Source organism: Castanea sativa, chromosome 8, assembly GCF_040712315.1.
Source record: "Castanea sativa cultivar Marrone di Chiusa Pesio chromosome 8, ASM4071231v1".
Lineage (NCBI taxonomy): Eukaryota > Viridiplantae > Streptophyta > Magnoliopsida > Fagales > Fagaceae > Castanea > Castanea sativa.
In genome coordinates this window covers 13,369,251-13,382,273 of record NC_134020.1, presented here as the reverse complement: position 1 = coordinate 13,382,273, position 13,023 = coordinate 13,369,251, and positions in this window count along the sequence as shown.

The window sequence follows — 13,023 nt, the reverse complement described above, 5'->3', positions numbered from 1 at the left end:
TTGAATGGCATTAACTCTTTCTGATGACGCGGATACTGGTCATGTTCATCCATGAAGGCAGCTTCGTCTATGCTTAACTTCGTCAGTCCTATCAAGTACTTAACTTGTGCCAAAAACAAGGCACCCAAATTATTCTTAACTTACTTTAAAAAAAAAAGAAAAAAAAAAGAAAAAGAAAGAGAAGTTTTGAAGTTACAAAATTAAGTGGGAGGGTCATCGGTCACTACCCGGCCTTTATTTATCACCTGCCTGTCATTCTCAACTGGCCCCTCCTTCCCTCTCCTCGAGATCAACCACATCGTCGATAGTCACCTCACCACCGCTTGGAGTCATTGGGAAACCAAAAGATTGATCTTGACCTGGGAAAAGTCCAAGCTTGAATTTGGGAAGAGAAGAGTAGCTTGCTCATAGAAATGGTGGAAGCCTTCGGCAAATTGATCCCCTAACTCATCAATGTAAGGTTAGGACGATTGAAATTCAGCCATAGCATCGGCCTTGGCATTATCCACATGCTCACGAAAAGCAGCCAACTTCGTCACTAGGTTGGAGTTTTCTTTCGTCAACTCTCCAACCTAATGGGTGCTTCCCTCTAACTTGACAATTCAGGCCTTTAGCGCCTTAATTTCGGCATTCAGGGTTTGCATGACCTCCCTATATTAGGCGATCTTCTCCCCATCCGAATCCTAGCTAGCTTTCAAGCAGTTTGGCCGCACACCTAATTTGGAGGGCGCTCATTCTCACCAAGGCCTGAAGATAAAACAAGTGTTCAGAATCTTAAATGAAAGTAGAAGGTCGACAATGAACTTAGATACAACTCACCCTTGTTAAGTCATAAAGGCCGGCATTGCCAAAAGCCTCCATCTGATGCTTAAAGAATTCCTCAAGGTTCTCATTCCCAACAAGCTATTGAACCTTCTCCACTGCGAAGTTCCTATTCTTCACCAAGAGAGAGACATAAAGGGGAACGTTGGGCCCACCTATGATCATAAAACCCTTACCTTTGCCATGGTGTAGAGGCACAAGAGTCTTTTGGACCATCTCCACCAAGTCCAGACAGTTGGAAGAGTTCAACGATTTCTTAGAAGGGTGGTCACCATCGCCCAAGGGTTTTCTCTTTCGACCCACCTTGGACAAAGGGGCCAACAACCCCTAGTTTGCTGAGCTTGGGCTACAACCGCCTTCTTCACCTCTAAGGCCTTCCTTTTTCTAGCATCCATTTCAGAAATAAAAATGAGGAAGAAAAAGCAGACGGGTTAGGTTTTCACGCCAACTATTAAAGAGCAAACCGACAAAAAGGTGACTTCTAATTTTAGGATTAAGCATTGAGTCTTCAAGCTTTGTCAGAAGGTTTATGCCCGCCACAAAAGCCTGTAAATTGTCAAGTGTGACAAGGTTCTTCCACCCTCTCTCCTTTATTAGGATCTTAAGTATGTGCTTAAGAAAATTTTCCTACTCGAGCGATGTCGTCGAGCAAATTTGGGATACAGAAATATCAAATCATATAGGTTTGGAATAAGGTAAATTGACGAATAAAGGAGAAGAACCACCCGATGAATCACCAAAATTATCCATTATCCCCCAAGTATGATCATAACCTTCACCTATACTTTTACATTGACGAAGAAATACCTACTTTTCCAATCGTGATTGCAATCAAGAATGTTAGACACAAGTTTCAACATCGCCTTGTGACACACAAAGTTGTAGAAACCCTGCAACTCCAAATTTTTTTGGGGCTTATAGTAGTAGAAGAACTCATCGAGAGTGATACCTCAATGGCCTCTACTCATATGTCCTCACAATTCTTCTGCCCCAAGAAATATCCTCCTGCATTAGGAGATATTTGGCATATGAATATCCCAAGATGGTTTGCTAATTGATGGTGAATCTCGCTTAGAGGCAAACACAACCCAACGATAAAGGCAACCTCATAAAAATTGACGTCCTCAATCTCGCCCGAGCAACAATTATCCCTTTTATGTGCCCTTCTTATAGGAATGTCGTCGAGAATTCGGAAGCAAAGGCAGAGCCTTCCAAATACATCCTTTGTCATTTTGGGAGGAAAAGTATTCACTGCCCAATCTTAGGAAGGACAAACTCCCTATAATTTTACCTCGACGAATTGCCTACCTTCTTTGATAGATGAGCCGACAGACTAGCTATCTCATCATCCTCGGTGGATGGATTAGCCAACGAATCCTTTTTAGAGGAACTAACTAAGTCATTAGCCATGGAGTTGTACCCCGACAGGGAGACCTCGTTGTTGCTCAAATCCAAACGAACTAATAACAAATATTCACTCATTGCTTCACTATCACTTGGCATCATCTCACCTACACGCGATGAATGAAAGAATTACTCACACGATAACCAAACACTGGACCAATGACCATCTCAACTATAAATAAATAAATGAAAAAGATTCAAGGAATAAAAACTTACCCAATAGAGATGACGATTGAAGAGTGATGGATGGACAGTCGAAACCGACAACTTTAAAGGGGATAGACAATCTCAAAAACCAATGAGAAAACAAGAGCTCCATATAATGTAAGAGAGTAAAAAGAGTAAATAATAAGGTCAATAGGGACATTGAGCCATTTATAAGCGAAGAGGCAACAACAATGTGACTGCTCATGTCACCCAATCAGAAGACACCACGTGTCACTTGCACACTATAAAAGACCATTTTTCCCTCATAAGTAGCATGGGCCCCAAGGTAAACAATTGATGGATCAAGGCATCCTAACATATTCCATGGTTCATCGGTTATCTTGATGAACAAGGAATAGGGGCAGCTAATAGAGAATATTTTCACTAAGAAATTCTCTTAAGTCCTTTTACCCTTCAGGCTAGAGATACCTTCAGGTTTGAAGTACCCTTTGGGATAAGAATGCCCTTTGAGTTGTAGGTCTCTTTTCTAGTCTGGTGACAACAAAGGCACCTTATGTACCCTCACCCATTTCTTCTGTCAGGTATAGAATCACCCATCAGGTTACCCAATACCAACAGTGGATTACACTTAACCCCGCACCATTTATGTGTTCTCCACTCATATCTCCCTATATGGAAAGAACTTGCACATCACGCCTAAAGATCCTTCTACATATTCGTACCCCCCAAATATGGGAAGTAAGGTCCTAAGGTCTTGGAACATTAACTCCATATCTTCCCTACAGGGAAAAACCCTACGTTCATAGGATCTTAATCAACTCTACACCACTACATAAGCACCAAGTCTTATCTTCTCCAAGGTGCGTACAATTTCCTAGCTCTTACACTTTGGAGTTATCAGAGATTCTTCTATCACTGACTTAACCTTTAGAGGGTCTTTGGCTAGCACCCCAACGGTGCTTTCTGTAGGTTTTACACCTTTTTGTTCTTTAGGTACCCTAATTGACGAGTGTTCAGATGATGAACTCACTAATGATTTTTGTGCGTCATCATATAGATAATGAATGATGTTACAAGGAATTAAGAAATAAAGAATGGGTATAGTTATAAGGAAGTTAACTCATTCCCTTACAACTTTTGAGAGGGGTTTTCTAAGATATCACGTCTGGAATAGACATGACAGTGTAGGAAATTCTACAACATGTTTTCTTGAAAAATTCATTTCTTCCAATCCGTGGCAGATATCAATGAGCCCTTTTTGTGATTGTAAGAGGTAGTTAAGACATCACAATGTGACTGTTCATGTCACCCAATCAGAAGACACCACGTGTCACTTGCACACTATAAAAGACCATTTTTCCCTCATAAGTAGCATGGGCCCCAAGGTAAACAATTGATGGATCAAGGCATCCTAACATATTCCACGGTTCATCGGTTTTCTTGATGAACATGGAATAGGGGGCAGCTAATAGAGAATATTTTCACTAAGAAATTCTCTTAAGTCCTTTTACCCTTCAGGCTAGAAATACCTTCAGGTTTGAAGTACCCTTTGGGATAAGAATTCCCTTTGAGTTGTAGGTCTCTTTTCTAGTCTGGTGCCAACAAAGGCACCTTATGTACCCTCACCCATTTCTTCTGTCAGGTATAGAATCACCCATCAGGTTACCCAATACCGACAGTGGATTACACTTAACCCCGCACCATTTATGTGTTCTCCACTCATATCTCCCTATATGGAAAGAACTTGCACATCACGCCTAAAGATCCTTCTACATATTCGTACCCCCCAAATATGGGAAGTAAGGTCCTAAGATCTTGGAACATTAACTCTATATCTTCCCTACAGGGAAAAACCCTACGTTCATAGGATCTTAATCAACTCTACACCACTACATAAGCACCAAGTCTTATCTTCTCCAAGGTGCGTACAATTTCCTAGCTCTTACACTTTGGAGTTATCAGAGATTCTTCTATCACTGACTTAACCTTTAGAGGGTCTTTGGCTAGCACCCCACCGGTGCTCTCTGTAGGTTTTAAACCTTTTTGTTCTTTAGGTACCCTAATTGACGAGTGTGCAGATGATGAACTCACTAATGATTTTTGTGCGTCATCATATAGATAATGAATGATGTTACAAGGAATTAAGAAATAAAGAATGGGTATAGTTATAAGGAAGCTAACTCATTCCCTTACAACTTTTGAGAGGGGTTTTCTAAGATATCACGTCTGGAATAGACATGACAGTGTAGGAAATTCTACAACATGTTTTCTTGAAAAATTCATTTCTTCCAATCCGTGGCAGATATCAATGAGCCCTTTTTGTGATTGTAAGAGGTAGTTAAGACATCACAATGCGACTGTTCATGTCACCCAATCAGAAGACACCACGTGTCACTTGCACACTATAAAAGACCATTTTGCCCTCATAAGTAGCATGGGCCCCAAGGTAAACCATTGATGGATCAAGGCATCCAAACATATTCCACGGTTGATCGGTTATCTTGATGAACATGGAATAGGGGCAGCTAATAGAGAATATCTTCACTAAGAAATTCTCTTAAGTCCTTTTACCCTTCAGGCTAGAAATACCTTCAAGTTTGAAGTACCCTTTGGGATAAGAATGCCCTTTGAGTTGTAGGTCTCTTTTCTAGTCTGGTGACAACAAAAGCACCTTATGTACCCTCACCCATATCTTCTGTCAGGTATAGAATCACCCATCAGGTTACCCAATACCAACAGTGGATTACACTTAACCCCGCACCATTTATGTGTTCTCCACTCATATCTCCCTATATGGAAAGAACTTGCACATCACGCCTAAAGATCCTTCTACATATTCGTACCCCCCAAATATGGGAAGTAAGGTCCTAAGATCTTGGAACATTAACTCTATATCTTCCCTACAGGGAAAAACCCTACGTTCATAGGATCTTAATCAACTCTACACCACTACATAAGCACCAAGTCTTATCTTCTCCAAGGTGCGTACAATTTCCTAGCTCTTACACTTTGGAGTTATCAGAGATTCTTCTATCACTGACTTAACCTTTAGAGGGTCTTTGGCTAGCACCCCACCGGTGCTCTCTGTAGGTTTTAAACCTTTTTGTTCTTTAGGTACCCTAATTGACGAGTGTGCAGATGATGAACTCACTAATGATTTTTGTGCGTCATCATATAGATAATGTATGAAGTTACAAGGAATTAAGAAATAAAGAATGGGTATAGTTATAAGGAAGCTAACTCATTTCCTTACAACTTTTGAGAGGGGTTTTCTAAGATATCACGTCTGGAATAGACATGACAGTGTAGGAAATTCTACAACATGTTTTCTTGAAAAATTCATTTCTTCCAATCCGTGGCAGATATCAATGAGCCCTTTTTGTGATTGTAAGAGGTAGTTAAGACATCACAATGCGACTGTTCATGTCACCCAATCAGAAGACACCACGTGTCACTTGCACACTATAAAAGACCATTTTGCCCTCATAAGTAGCATGGGCCCCAAGGTAAACCATTGATGGATCAAGGCATCCAAACATATTCCACGGTTGATCGGTTATCTTGATGAACATGGAATAGGGGGCAGCTAATAGAGAATATCTTCACTAAGAAATTCTCTTAAGTCCTTTTACCCTTCAGGCTAGAAATACCTTCAAGTTTGAAGTACCCTTTGGGATAAGAATGCCCTTTGAGTTGTAGGTCTCTTTTCTAGTCTGGTGACAACAAAAGCACCTTATGTACCCTCACCCATATCTTCTGTCAGGTATAGAATCACCCATCAGGTTACCCAATACCGACAGTGGATTACACTTAACCCCGCACCATTTATGTGTTCTCCACTCATATCTCCCTATATGGAAAGAACTTGCACATCACGCCTAAAGATCCTTCTACATATTCGTACCCCCCAAATATGGGAAGTAAGGTCCTAAGATCTTGGAACATTAACTCCATATCTTCCCTACAGGGAAAAACCCTACGTTCATAGGATCTTAATCAACTCTACACCACTACATAAGCACCAAGTCTTATCTTCTCCAAGGTGCGTACAATTTCCTAGCTCTTACACTTTGGAGTTATCAGAGATTCTTCTATCACTAACTTAACCTTTAAAGGGTCTTTGGCTAGCACCCCACCGGTACTCTCTGTAGGTTTTACACCTTTTTGTTCTTTAGGTACCCTAATTGACGAGTGTGCAGATGATGAACTCACTAATGATTTTTGTGCGTCATCATATAGATAATGTATGAAGTTACAAGGAATTAAGAAATAAAGAATGGGTATAGTTATAAGGAAGCTAACTCATTTCCTTACAACTTTTGAGAGGGGTTTTCTAAGATATCACGTCTGGAATAGACATGACAGTGTAGGAAATTCTACAACATGTTTTCTTGAAAAATTCATTTCTTCCAATCCGTGGCAGATATCAATGAGCCCTTTTTGTGATTGTTAGAGGTAGTTAAGACATCATAATTCAATCTTGTTCAAATGGATTGCTCCAATTGTTGCTCAATTAGTACAGTTTTTTATGAGAAAACAGTAAAAAAACAGCCTTTTTGACTTGAGAAAAAAAAAAGTGAAACATTTAATTAGGGTTCCGGGGTTTTATTGATATCTCATCTGTAAGTACGATTTTGGCATGTGAACTATCATTTCAAAGGGAAAAATATGGCCTATGAGATGGTCCAAAATTTAGCCTGATTGGTCTGTCGGATCAAAAGGTCAACTTTTTGACCATCCCTAGTTAGGGTTTTTGGTCTTAGTTATTATCAAAATGGATTAAATTGTTGCAACTTTTTGATTCACCTCCCAATTGTGTTACATTTATTTATTGCCCCTTATTGGCTTAAAAAATCATCATTTTCACTTTTCTTTTGAATTTTTATCATTATTTTAACGAGTTAATTGGGGCCGGACAAAATACGATACCCCTTGTAAGACCAGGACCTTTTACAGTGCTTGTCAAGCGCCGCTATAGGCCCTTCCAACCACCACAGCAGGTCTTGTGTTTAAAAACATCACTATAGATCCTTCGAAATGCAACTTTAAAATGAAACGCTACTATAGCCAGTATTTTTTGTAGTGAACAACTAAAATCTAAAGACAAAAAATATATATACCTATTCAATCTCAAACCGCAATTTTTCTTGTACGAATTGCTGGAAATTTTGCCCCACTCTCTATTTAAAGCATAAAAAAGAGACTTTTATTTTTATTTTTATTTTTTAAAATTGGAGCTACTGCGCTTCGAACCTTCTTCTCATCGCTCGAGTCTGATCCTCAAGTTTGTTACTTCTTTGGAATCTTTGCTTCTTTCTTCAACTTTTTCATTATTCAAGCTATTTTGTTTCACTTTCTCTTTATTTTATTCTTTGTAATTACTTCACATTCTAACACAACACATAGGTAAACTCATCTTCATTCTTTTTTCTTTTTCTTTTTTGTGGGTAGAACACTCATTTCCATTCATTCATTTAACAAATTGGGTGGGAACGTGGAGTAGCATAGGACCATAGATTTATTTTATTATTTTTATTATTTAGTAATCATGGGACAGCATCTGTACTTATCTCTTAGGGTTTTAATTTTTTAAATAAATTCCACCTTCACTCTTTGGTAATTTCTTTAATTCTTTATAATAAAAAAAATTACGTGTATGCTCTTGTATGGGGTCGACGTTACCACTAGTTGTTAACAAATAAAAATATTTTTGTGAAAAAAAATATACATATCTGTAAGCTACTTCTAAAGTAATAAAGGAGACAGAAAAGAAAAAATATATATATTTATTTAAATTTAAGAAAAAACTCCACTCAAAGTGTCGCATTAGATCCCAAAATACATTGAGCCGGCTATGTTGGAAAGCTGGTGTGACAAACCTTATCATGTGCAGATTCACTTTGTTTTGGGAATAAGATTCAGACAATTGAATTCTTTAAAAACACGCACGAAATATCACACACAAAGAAATCCTAGAAAATGCTTAAGGGCCCACCAATACCCGAAACCCTTCAAGGATGCTGCAAGCACCTAGGGATGGCCATACCCATTGGGTAATGGATATCCAACCCTACTCGATCCAATTATTATGGGTAATACCTAGTTCTCAATGGGTATAAGGTAATTGAGTAGGGTTTGGATATTATCCAAATATTTTGGGTAGGTTTTGGATATTACCTATTTAACTAATTAGATCTAACTCAAACCCAACTCAACCAAATTATTATGGGTAACCCTCAACCCACCCAATTACCCAATAATCATAATTACCAAATTGCCCCTAAAACTTGAAAATGACCAAATTATTCCTAAAATCCCCTACAATTGCCGAAATGCACTCTAAATTGAAAAAATGACCAAAATACCCCTGAAATCTAAAAATTACAAAAATATCCCCGAAACATAAAAAATGACCGAAACGCCCTCAAAACCTAAAAAATGACCAAAATACTCCCGAAAAATAAAAATTACCAAAATACCCCATAAACCTTAAAAATGACCGAAACCTAAAAATTACCAAAATACCCTCTAAACCTAAAAAATGACCAAAATAGCCCCGAAACATGAAAAATTACCGAAATACCCCCTGAAACCTAAAAATGACCAAAATACCCCCCATAAATTTAAAATTACCAAAATATCCTCTAAACCTAAAAAATGACTGAAATACCCCCCGAAATTTTTAAAATTATCAAACTACCCCCTAAACATATAAAACGACAAGAATACCCTTGAAAACTATAAAATAACCGAAATACCCCCCTAAATCTAAAAACTAACCAAAATACATCTGAAACCTATAAAATTACCAAAATACCCCGAAACCTACAAAACGACAAAAAATGCCCCCAAAACCTATAAGATGATAAAAATACACCCAACCCTAAAAAATGACTAAAATAACCTTGAAACCTAAAAAATGACCAAAAGATCCCTAAACCTAAAAAATGACCGAAATACCCCCATAGCTTCAATAATTACCAAAATACCCCCAAAACCTAAAAAATGGCAAAAATACCCCTTAAACATAAAAAATTCCCCTGAAACCTTGAAATTACCAAAATACCTCCGAAATCTATAAAATTACCAAAATGGCCCCAAAATATAAAAAATACCGAAATACCCCTAAAACCTAAAAATGACAAAAATGCCCCCTTAATCTAAAAAATGGCTGAAATACCCTTAGAATCTAAAAAATGACCAAAATACCCCAAAACCTAAAAAATTACCAAAATTCCCTCAAAATCTACAAAATGACTGAAATATTCTTAGAACCTTTAATCTTGACAAAAATACCCTCGAAACATCCAAAATACCCCAAACCTCTATTTTCATAATTTAAGAGGTTACAATTGTATTTTGCTCATCTTATAGGTTTAGGATTATTTTTGTCACTTTAAAGGTTCCAAGGGTGTTTTGGTCATTTTAGATATTTTATGAGGGTATTTGGTTGTTTTAGAGGTTTAGGGCTGTTTTGGTCGATTTATAGGTTTCAGGGTATTTTGGTCATTTAAGAGGTTTGAGGTTATTTTTGGTCATTTTAGAGGTTTTGGGCGTATTTGGCCATTTTACAGGTTTAGGGCTTATTTTGGTCATTTTATTGGTTGGGGGTATTTCAGACATTTTATAAGTTTTAAGGGCATTTTTGTCATTTTATAGATTTCGGGGGTATTTTGGTTATTTTTCAAGTTTACGAGGTATTTCAGTCAATGTTTAGGTTTCAATGATATTTTGGTAATTTTTAAGTTTCACGGGTGTTTTAGTAAGGCTTCGGGGATATTTCGGTCATTTTTTAGGTTTCGGGGGTATTTTGGTAATTTTAAGTTTCAGGGGCATTTCAGTCAAATTTTAGGTTTCAGAGGTATTTCGGTCATATTTTAGGTTTAGGGGGCATTTTTGTAATTTATGGGTTTTGGGGGTATTTTGGACATTTTTAGGTTTCGTGGGTATTTAGTCATTTTTAGGTTTCAAGGGTATTTTAGTCATTTTTTAGGTTTAAGGGAGGTATTTTGGTAATTTTAAGTGGTTTTTGAGCATATTTGGTGATTTTGGGGGTATTTTGGTCATTTTAGAGATTTCATGGGTATTTTGCTAATTTTAGAGATTTTGTGATATTTTAGTCATTTTAGTGGTTTTTGAGCATAATTGGTGATTTTAGAGATATCAGAGGTATTTTGCTCATTTTAGAGGTTTCAAGGGTATTTTGCTCATTTTAGAGATTTTGAGGATATTTTGGTCTTTTTAGTGGTTTTTGAGCATATTTGGTGATTTTATAAAAATTGGGTTTGGGTAGGATATGGATATCAATGGGTAAACAAACTGGGTAACAATTGGATATGGATACAAATTGGGTATCCATGGATAAATTAATTGTAATGGGTCTGGGTATACCCTACTCATACCCTACCAATGGTCATCCCTACGAAGCACTTCTAGCCAAATCTTCCTCCAGATTTTGATGGTTGACTTGATAGTAGTCAAATTAATAGTGGCACGGAGCCAAATGGGAAGACTTGTATAAGTGCATAAAAATGCGGGAGAAAAAATTCACATTAATACAATTTTACTCTAATAGCATTATATACAAACTAAAACTACCTAACATGTTGTCTTATTGCAATAGGCACGAGGACATTTTTTTTAATTAAGGTGGGATGGACCAAATACGGAATTTGATGTTTAAATATAGCTAATCCTTAATATTTTCTTTTGAAAGATTGCATCATTGCATTTGCGGCTTACAAATGGAATTATTGCATTCGAAGAGTGCTCTATAAAAAATTTTCTACTTACCTTTTGTGTGATGTGGAACCCCCATTTTAAAGAACAAAGTTTCTCTCCAAACTAGTTTCGAGGGAAACTTTACAAACTCCTCATATGTCTCTATATTGGGTTTGAATTTTAAAAATCTAACCTTTAGATTGCATCTTCTTATTATATTCTGATTGCATGTAAAATTTCAAGAAGATCAAAGATCAATTGCTATCTCATCAAACAAATGTTGAAATTTCAAATTTTTATGATCTAAAATTGTGTATAAAAAATAAGTTTATTAATCGAATAGTAAATAATATTCAATTTGAACGAAATTTGATATGCATGTTAAGAACCTAAGTAACATGAAATTTTAGGTTTTCAAAATTTACAAAAAAAAAAGAAAAAAAAAAAAGATATATGAGAAGTTTGAAAAGTTTCTCTCCAAACTAGTTTGGAGAGAAACTTTGTTTCATTTTAAATAACTAGTTGCTACCTTGTGCGATGCACAGAAAAATTATTGACTCTGAAAAAAAATGATAAAATATTTAACTTCTATACTTTTCCATAGTTTAGAAGTGTTTTCTAACATTAAACATTATTGAGTTGCAAGTGCATAGTTATCGAAACCTACAAAGTTATTTACAATTATTAAATTAATAAAACAAAACTCTCAATAGTTATATATACACACACACACACTCAAAACTAATATAAACTACAAATATATAAATAAAGACTATGATATGAGGAAGACACACCAAGTTTCAAATTTGAGTAGCAATATGACTTTCTTGTAGTAATAAAAATATAGAAAATTCAAAACATGGAATAATATCAAAATTATAATACCTAATTCCATTTTCTTTTATGTTGAATCCAAACAAATAATTAATCAACCAAAAATCATAACTTTTAATAAGAAAACAAAAAATCACATGAACCTAAATAAAAAGCATTTAAGGTGAAGAATTAAGGTCAACCTACTAAGACGTAAATACTAAAAATCCCAAGACTTAAAACTTCAAAATTTATAGAATCCCCAAATTCTACTTCAAAACCAAACCAAAATCAACAACTTTATATATAACATATCAAATAAAAATTTATCGTTCCCTAGGCACAACGACGCAATTATCAGGGGCGCGCTCTACCACTGAGCTAATAGCCCGTCGTGCGGGCCTCCCGCCGGGGCCCGCTATGCCAAAAGCGAGAGAAAGCCCATCCCTCTCTTTCCTTTTTTATGTTCCTATGTCCTTCCTGTGTGGCGACATGAGGGCAAAAAAAAAGGGATCCCATCAACTTGTTCCAACCTAGGGAAATAAGCTTATGAGCTTGGTCTTACTTCACTGTTGAGAAACAAAAGAAGACTTCCATCTCCAAGTTTAACCCAGACATAGCTCGCTTCTTTTTAGGTGTGAAGTAGTGTCAAACCAAAATACTCAACATGCTCTCCCTGAAAAGGAGGTGATCCAGCCACACCTTCTAGTACGGCTACCTCATTACGATTTCATTCTAGTCAATAGCTTGCCTTTGGCATCCCCCTTCTTGTGGTTAAGGTAACGAATTTGGGCATGGCCAGCTCCTATAGTGTGACGGGCAGTGTGTACAAGGCCTCGAGAACGAATTCACCGCTGTATGGCTGACTGGAGATTACTAGCAATTTCGGCTCCATACAAGCGAGTTATAGACTGCAATCTGAATTGAGGATGGGTTTTGGGGGTTAGCTCACCCTTGTGGGATCCTGACCCTTTGTCCTAGCCATTGTAGCATGTGTGTCACCCAGGGTATAAGGGGCATGATAACTTGACATCATCCTCACCTTCCTCTGGCTTATCACAGATAATTTACTTAGGGTTCAAAACTCAACGGTGG